The sequence below is a fragment of the Lygodium microphyllum genome, unplaced genomic scaffold (genome assembly GCF_053477565.2).
Source record: "Lygodium microphyllum isolate KBCC unplaced genomic scaffold, Lygodium_microphyllum_v1.1.10 scaffold_361, whole genome shotgun sequence".
In the NCBI taxonomy this organism is placed as follows: Eukaryota; Viridiplantae; Streptophyta; class Polypodiopsida; order Schizaeales; family Lygodiaceae; genus Lygodium; species Lygodium microphyllum.
This window is the reverse complement of record NW_028229829.1, coordinates 56,195-65,014: the sequence shown is the minus strand read 5'-3', so window position 1 is coordinate 65,014 and position 8,820 is coordinate 56,195. Positions and strand designations below refer to the sequence as shown.

General features: G+C 42.2%; 1 pseudogene; it reads left to right on the top strand.

The window, feature by feature from the left end:
- Positions 1 to 1,011: 1,011 nt before the first annotated feature.
- LOC148008114 (putative TPR repeat-containing protein At2g32450 pseudogene) lies at positions 1,012 to 4,521 on the top strand (annotated as a pseudogene).
- Positions 4,522 to 8,820: the final 4,299 nt, after the last annotated feature.

Sequence of the window (8,820 nt, the reverse complement as noted above, 5' to 3'; positions counted from 1 at the left end):
TCGAATAATTAATCAACAATGTAATCGGATGTACATCACTAATCAAATGAACTAGCACTAATTGAACTTTACCATCTAAATTGATTAACTAATAACCTAATCACTATTAATTAAGCAACATTAATACAATACTATCTAGTTGATTATTTAATTGAACTAACTAGTCACTAATCACTATCTCATTGAACTAACACTAATAAAAATCACCTAATCACTATTAATCAATCAACATCAATTAACAATACAATACTAACTATCTAATTGATTATCTAGCTTAACAAACTAATCGATAATTGATTATCTAATCCAACTACAACTAACTAATCACTAATCACTAAGCGCTATCTTATAAAATTGACACTAATCTAAATCACCTATCTAATCCACTAATTAATCAACAATCTAATCAAATAAACCTCGCTAATCGAATCGAAATCACATCACATCTAATCGATTATCTAACTAATCCCTAACTCATTGAACTAACACTAATCGAGATCACCTAATCACTATTAATTAATCAACAACACAATACTAATGATCTAATAGATTGTCTAATCGAACAAACCAAATGTTTATCTAACCGAACTAACTAATCACTAATCACTGTTTAATCAAACTAACACTTATTGAAATCACCTAATCACTATTAGATTAATCAACAATACAATACTAACCATCTATTTGATGATCTAATCGAACTAACTAATCACTACGAAACTAACCGCAATCCAACTATTGCATCAAACGATTCCGAGGAATTTGGAATTTTTTTTGCTATGAATTAGATCCTCTCAGTGTCTCCACCAACATGATGTCATCTTTATTTCAAAAACGCACTGGAGGCATAAAAATCATAGTGGCGCGTGAACAAGGGCTTGGGGGCAATTTGCCCGTTCTCTCTAGAGTCTCTCAAACAAGCCAACGTTCTCCCCCTCTCTCTCTCTCTCTCTCTCTCTCTCTCTCTCCCCCCCCCCCGGGTCGCCCCTCCCCCCCGCAGACAAAAACAAAGGCTACATGTTTTGCGCCTTTCATAAGAGCTTACCCAGGCTTTTTCTGCACAATCGAACATGCTCACCGTTCAACCTGTCCTCGCGCTTGATCTTGATTCCATAGCCGCATTGAGATCCACAACGGCTTTACCAGCCCACTAATTCGAAGCCAGAATCGGAGCTTTCACCATTGCGGACACACAGCAGGCAGGCAATTCACAGACATGGCAGTCTTCTCCTGATTCTCAAGCATCACACAGGCAAGACTTAACAAGCTCTCGTTTGCTTCTTTCCATTGTGTTCATATAAAATTCGAGAAGGGGCACAGGGATTGCACGCTCCAATGGCCTCCGAGGGCCCCCCAGCCAGCCTCAGAGTCCAAAAAGTGACCAGAATCTTTGCCCAGTTCGACGAGAACCAGGACGGGCGCCTCAGCCGCGGAGATGTCTGCACTCGTTGTGGCCGTGAACCCCCGTGTCAAGTTCAGTGATGATCAGATTGCAGCAATCCTCGATGAGGTCTTCCGCACCTATGGAGACTATATCGATGGCGACCGTGGCCTGAGCTTTGAAGGGCTGCTGCAGACTTATGATGATGGTGCAGGGGATGTAGATAGGGATTTTGATGCCTTGGGCCTTGAGCTGGAGAGAGAGAACAGCGTAGGGGATGATGAGATTACAAGCCTTGATGGAAAGAAGTCTGCTTCAGTCCTTTCCACAGGAGAGAAAACCCCTCCCTCCAGAAGAAAGAGGAGCGTTGGCTCATGGGCAGGGTCGCCGAAGAACGGCATCGCCTATGACGATACATGGCACTTAGTGGAAGATCTGGAGATAGTGATCAGGCGGCTCGAAGCGAAAATGGATGCTCGAACAAAGAGAGGGAAAGGTGAGGAGCCCTCATTTGCTGCAATCAGCTTGTTGGGAGAGCGTGGCTCTGTAAACAGTGCTGCCACTAATGAAATACCAATGGGTAAACGGCCTTGGGAGCAGCTAAGACAAGATTATGCAAATTTTCAAAGACTTTTGTCTGAGATTAGGGATAGGGCAAACTCATCAAAAACACAGGAGGAGGCCTTTGATGCCCACATGGCGATTGGCAGGACCCTGTTTGAACATAGGCTTTACAAAGAAGCTCTCGTGAGCTTTCAGAAAGCGACAGAGCTTAAACCCACGGATGTACGATCTCATTTTCAATTTGGCAACACTCTTTACTCATTAGGTCGCACATCAGATGCACAAGAAGCCTATACATTAGCACTAGATGCAGGTGAGATCAGTGGCTCTCAATGGGGAAACCTTCTCCCTCAAATTCATGTCAATCTAGGCATAGCTTTGGAAGGAGAAGGTATGCTGTTGGGTGCAAGTGAGCATTACAAAGAGGCAGCCATCAGGGAACCGAAACATTACAGGGCCTTGAAGCATCTTGGAAGTGCATTGTTTGGAGTTGGAGAATATAGGGCTGCCAAAAAGGCTCTCCTAGAGGCAATCTTCTTGAATGCAGATTATGCTGATGCTCACTGTGACCTAGGTTCCACCTTGCATGCTCTTGGAGATCATGAGCAAGGAGTTAGAGAATTTCAGAAGGCCCTGGAGCTTAAGAAAGACCATGTCGAGGCTCTGTTCAACCTGGGGACCGTGTACAAGGACATTGGTGCATTTCAGAAAGCTGCAGATATGTATTCAAAGGTGCTGGCCCTTCAACCAAACCATTGGCGAGCTAAGCTCAACAGGGCAGTTTCTCTGCTCGGTGCAGGACGTGTTGATGAAGCCAAGAAAGCTTTGAAGGAAGCCTACACGATGACAAAAAGGTCTGAATTATATGATGCCATTGTACATTTGAGGCAGATGGAGAGACGGCCCAAAGGGCTATCAAGCTTTTTGAGGAAGGGTGAGGAGAATGCAGGCACAGTGGGAGATAGCTTCAGGGCAGAAGACAATTCAATCACAGTGGAGCCATCACGGTTCCGAAGGGCAAATGCAAGTACTACTCCTCGCCAATGGCTGGCTTGTGCTTTAGAGATAAGGAAGTTTCAGAGGTATACCAAACTGAACAAGTGTGACGTAGCCAATGTGAAGGGGGAACTGACCCAAACTAATTTACCAGTTTCTTCTTCTGGTGTTGGTATGTCAGAGAAATCAATCAGGAAGGAGGTGCTGGAGAAAGTCTTGAAGCGGATGCTTCATTTTTTGAAGCCTGAAGCATTTCAAGTAGCTGTTAGGACTGTCAATGAGAGAGTCTTAACTTTGTTAGATACAACAGAGTTGGGGAGAGTAGACTTGGGTATGGTCTTTGCTGCTCTTGCTCCTGTTTGTGGAGGATCACTGGACAAAAGAAAACACACTGCATTTGATGCTTTGGTCTGGCGTTCTTCTAGAAACAGGGGTGGTGAAATCTCAAGAGAAGATGCACTTCAGTACTTGAAATTCATCAGAGCTGCTTACCTTAATTCACAAGATCCAAATGATTTGATGGAGCTCAATGGGGAGCATGACCAAGCAAGCATATCGTACCCTGAGTTTGTGGATATGTTTGACGATCCCGAGTGGGGCTTTGGAATTCTGAAGATAGTAGCTAAATTAGAGGTGGAAGACCGTGTACGACATGGGCGACAGACCTGTTCTGTATGCTCTTATCCTATTGTGGGACCTCGCTTTAAAGAGGTGAAAGCCAAATTCAGTCTTTGCTCTTTGTGCTACAGCTCTGGCAAAGTACCGGTTAGTGCCAAACAGGAGGAATACTACTTCAAAGAGTATGATAGTGAAGTAGAGGCAGTCAAGGACAGGCTACGGTTCTTCAGATCACGGTCTTCATCCAGGTGCTAGGTAGCTGTAAGATGGAAGAAAATGCTCGACTGAGATCATGGTCTTCATTCAGGTGTTAGATAGCTGTAAGAGGTTGGAAGAAAATGCTGGACTGAGGCATAATGCCATGGTTGAACAAGCAGCTGATGTCCTCAATATCTAGCAGAAAGAGCACAGATGCCTGAAGATATATTTGAATCTATATACCTCCAGGTGATGTTCACTGTCAAAGGAGAAGCAAGTGTGCATATCTTGGAAAAAATTTCTATCTCATACCAAGCCTAGTGGCACTGGTGCAACCTTTCTCAAAGGGACAGGGCCACTGCTTGAAGCTTCAAAGACTGCAGTGTGCACATGCTCTTCTCTTTGATTGCTTTTTCTCAACCTATGGCTAGCCCACTACCCTGTGTACCTGCAGACCCAGGTTTTGCTCTAGATGACAACCAAAGGAATCAAACCCATGCACGCATGTGTGTGCATGCACACGCACACACACACACAGAGACACCCCAACACACACACACACACACACACACACACAACACACAACATTGTCATTACTGATAACATGAACTCTTAAGAACAGAGCTTGGCATATTACCTGCTAAGGGGTTATATGATAGTGTGACACAGAGGAACCCCCCTAGCATCTTTCCCAATTCCCACATTTTTTTGTTGGTGTATACATCCATCCCCATATACATATGAATTAGCATTCTTAATTGTATTTCTACAGCTGTATAATACAATTGAATCATTCGTTTTGATAAGATGAGCCTCGCAGACGTAATATAACCAATATGAACATGCAATATGATATGACACCATAATAGGCTCAGTGAGTTTTTATAGTGACAATGGGTAGCTATTGTGAAACCGTAATGAACTCCATGGACAATTCAAAATCTTTTCTATTTGATGCTTTACATTTGATATAGAGACATAACCTTGCAAGCTTCCTAAGCTTGTAAATTGTGCAACATTGTTTAACCAGCCTGGCTGGAAAGGCAGACCAGGTGAGCTATTATGGAGAGAGAGAGAGAGAGAGAGAGAGAGAGTGTGTGTGTGTGCGTGTGCGAGCGCGCATGTGAATCATGATAATTTTGCTTACCCATCAATTACTTCGTAAGTAAGATGTCAAAAAATTGGCACCTAGCCCAAGTGGTTTAAGCTCGTAAGTACAAACCTTGGGTACATCCTTGAGGCATCTTTCACATTTCAAGCCTTCACAAAGTAAAAGAATTAGGCCTAGGTGCTAATGACGTGAAGGGTGAGTTGCTAAGGCAATGGGGTGTGTAGATGCAATGCTAGGTTTGATTCCCAAGGATAGCTTGCTCTGTGTATGCTCAATTGTTTCTTAGATGTTGTAAAAGTCTTAGGTGCCAATGGCATGAAGAGTGAGTTGTTAAGGTGGTTGAGGTGCATGCATGTAGTGCTCGGTCTGATTCCTAGGGTGGGCTTGCTATTTTTACCTAGTTTGTATGGAGTGCCTAGCACTTGACAAAAGAACACATTACGTAAAAGAATTAGACTAGGGTAAGGAAGCTATTGACTCTTTCTCACGTGTTATAAGGTTGGTATAGTAAGCACACAAATAGCACGGAGATCTATTTTTTCTAATGCATGGACAGATTTAATCCCTCCTTAAAATTTATTTTTCTATGTTCATAATAATTTAATATGTGAATCATGATAATTTTGCTTACCCATCAATTACTTCGTAGCTAAGATGTCAAAAAATTGGCACCTAGCCCAAGTGGTTTAAGCTCGTAAGTACAAACCTTGGGTACATCCTTGAGGCATCTTTCACATTTCAAGCCTTCACAAAGTAAAAGAATTAGGCCTAGGTGCTAATGACGTGAAGGGTGAGTTGCTAAGGCAATGGGGTGTGTAGGTGCAATGCTAGGTTTGATTCCCAAGGATAGCTTGCTCTGTGTATGCTCAATTGTTTCTTAGATGTTGTAAAAGTGGCCTTAGGTGCCAATGGCATGAAGAGTGAGTTGTTAAGGTGGTTGAGGTGCATGCATGTAGTGCTCGGTCTGATTCCTAGGGTGGGCTTGCTATTTTTACCTAGTTTGTATGGAGTGCCTAGCACTTGACAAAAGAACACATTACATAAAAGAATTAGACTAGGGTAAGAAAGCTATTGACTCTTTCTCACGTGTTATAAGGTTGGTATAGTAAGCACACCAATAGCACGGACATCTATTAGCTTGAACAAGATAATCTATCAAATACCATCTCAAATTAGAGGAAACAGCTCACATTGAACTAGCAATTGAAAGGAGGTGGCCTAGCAATTTGAACTTTGGGGCTCATAATTGTGAGGTTGTGGATTCAAGTTCTACTTATTAAGTATGTCAATTAGTCACATACACATGTTCAAATTGCATATGCAGAGCCCTTGCATACTTGAAAAGAGGATTGGTGTTTCTTATTGGTAGAGTTGTTGAGGAGGATAGTCCCAAGGTGATAAAGCATCATCGTCCATTTGGCTGATGAGCTATCTTATTTGTGCATAGGTACCATGCTATTAGGGCTCTTCCTTGCTCTCTTAGTTAACAATTGGAGGGTTGCTCCCCCTTGTGGTGGGCATTTGGGTACATCTAGAATAGGAACCACACATTAAAGGGATTCAGAGGGCCGAGCATTGTCTTGATGTAGTATAGTCCTTCAATAGTAATCTTAGGAGAGATTTTAGAGAAGTTTACCCTAGCATAAGATAGGCCAACAAAGAGCAACAAGAAGAGAGATGACACATACATAGTGGGTGTACTCTTTCTTGATCCCAAACTGTAGATGATGTATGTATGTATGTATATATATATGTATGCATGTATGTATGTATGTATGTATGTATGTGGGTGGTTGGCCTCATTGGTGAATAGGACCTAGTGCGTGCGCACACACATTCATCAGGCCCGTGCAGCTGGCATGTTGGCTGGTGGGTCCTCATGCAGCGATGCACTTGTGGTAGCTCCTACTCCCAATCATGATCGGCTGATATCCCCCGCCTTGGTGATCTCGACGCCTCTCATCGCTGTGACTGCCACATGCATAGCTAATACCCGATCAAGAGCTGCGCCATTGCCATAGCCATAGTTGTAGCCAGTAGCCTTGCTGGTAGAGCATGAGTGAGCAAGTCGTACATGCTTGTGGCGAGAGCATGTGCCATCAACTCATACAGCTACAGCCCCAGCCGGTGCATCTTTTGTTTTAATGTTTACTTTCCCCATCACCTTCTCCTTCATTAGATACCTCAACATGTAAAATGAGATGGATGAGTTCGTTGCTCGTTGAATGTGCTTATGGGCTTCGCATATTAAGGAAGTAGCAATGTTAGATGATACATGACAATAGTTGGTGCTCATTTCTAGAATGGCAATAGATGTGTCGTTGGGTTTCAAGGCCTATTATTAGTTCCAAATTATGGCATGGAGTCAATGGGAATCCATACTTGCATTTTCCTTGAGTGCTATTGGATGTTACATAGCAAGCTCGATGATACCTATGAAGCTATTTTGCCAAGACAAGGTCTCTTAAATTTTTGTGATAAATTGCATTGGTTATCATTGGAAGGAATATATATGTAGATCTCATTTGCTTTATCATCAATGTTTGCCTCATGTAGTCAGAGGATGACATGTACTTGCAATGAGTCCCTATGTCGTACATGATCATGTCGTGCTAGACAAGACCGATGCAAGCAACTTTAGGATATATTGAGTGTAGAAAAGGTGAAACTGGGTGTGAAAGAGGGCAATGCACTCAACAGAGCAATCTTCCCATGAGAATCCAAAATTGAAGTCCTTTACTATGGAGTCCAATGTATCTATGCTGGCCCACCTTGTACTAGTCACCTCAACTGCAATGAATGTAAGGAAGAAGTGAGGCATGCCCTAGACATTGACTATTATGATAAAGTCCTTCAAGTTACAAAGTTTCTAGGATGGGGAGCATGGTAGTGATGCAAGTACACAATAGTGAAGTATATGCAATTATGACAACTTGTTTTAGCCATTATAGGATTCAAAGATAAGGCTTATGTATAGTGTTGATGGAGAATAGAGTTAGTTGTCGTTGAGAAGTATTTGCATGTAGGTCGAAAAGAGGTAGGTCCTTTCATAAGAGATTCAAGTAAGAGGAGACGGAGAAGTAGAATTGGATGGACAAGAAGAGAAGCTTTGAAAAAGCTAGGTTATAATCCATGATGATATCTTTGAGTCCAAATCTCACTTTTCTTATAAGAGGATCTTGGATGTTAGCCCTTCAGTGCTTCTAAGCACTTCTGTAGTAGCTAAGAGTGATCGAAACTAAATCCAAACTCGCCTTAGCCCTGCAGTTCATCCAAGCTTTATGCATGCCAAGAGTGCTCATAGCCAATACCTTAATAGAGACTATGTTCCATAGAAATTACAATACAGGTGCCTGTCCTAGCCATAAACACAAGCTGCTAGAAACCGACCTCCTAGCTCAAAGGTTGTTGGATCCAAAGTCCATGAGCATGTACCCAAAGTTGATTCAGTGTTATCTTCTTTCCCCTTTGTCAAGTTTCATTGAAAGTCTTCCAATCGAATTAATAACCAATCATAGTATCCAAAAAAATATGTTCCATAGATCCTATCAAGGCTTCCAAAATAACAAGAAAAATCCTTGTCAACATCATATATGCAACTCTCTTTGTCGTCGGTAAAAGAAGTACGTCCCTGAAGGCATGATCTTGTAAATACATTCTAGTGCATCTATCATAAAATACTCTTATAGCCAAAGTTTAGAGGCACTAAAAGTATTCATGCACGAGAAATAAGACGTAAGACTCCCAATTGCATTTCTGAATACATCTCACCAGCTCTTCTCACATGATAGGCATGCAAGTGATAAGCATACAAGCAGCATGAAAATCATTTGAAATTATTCCCAGTTTATGAAGAGGCCGTCTCTAGTCTGATAGAGCCACTTGATGTGGTTATGAGCTACTACTTCAGTGCAGAGCTTCACTTTCCTCTTATTGACAATCAATTCTTCCT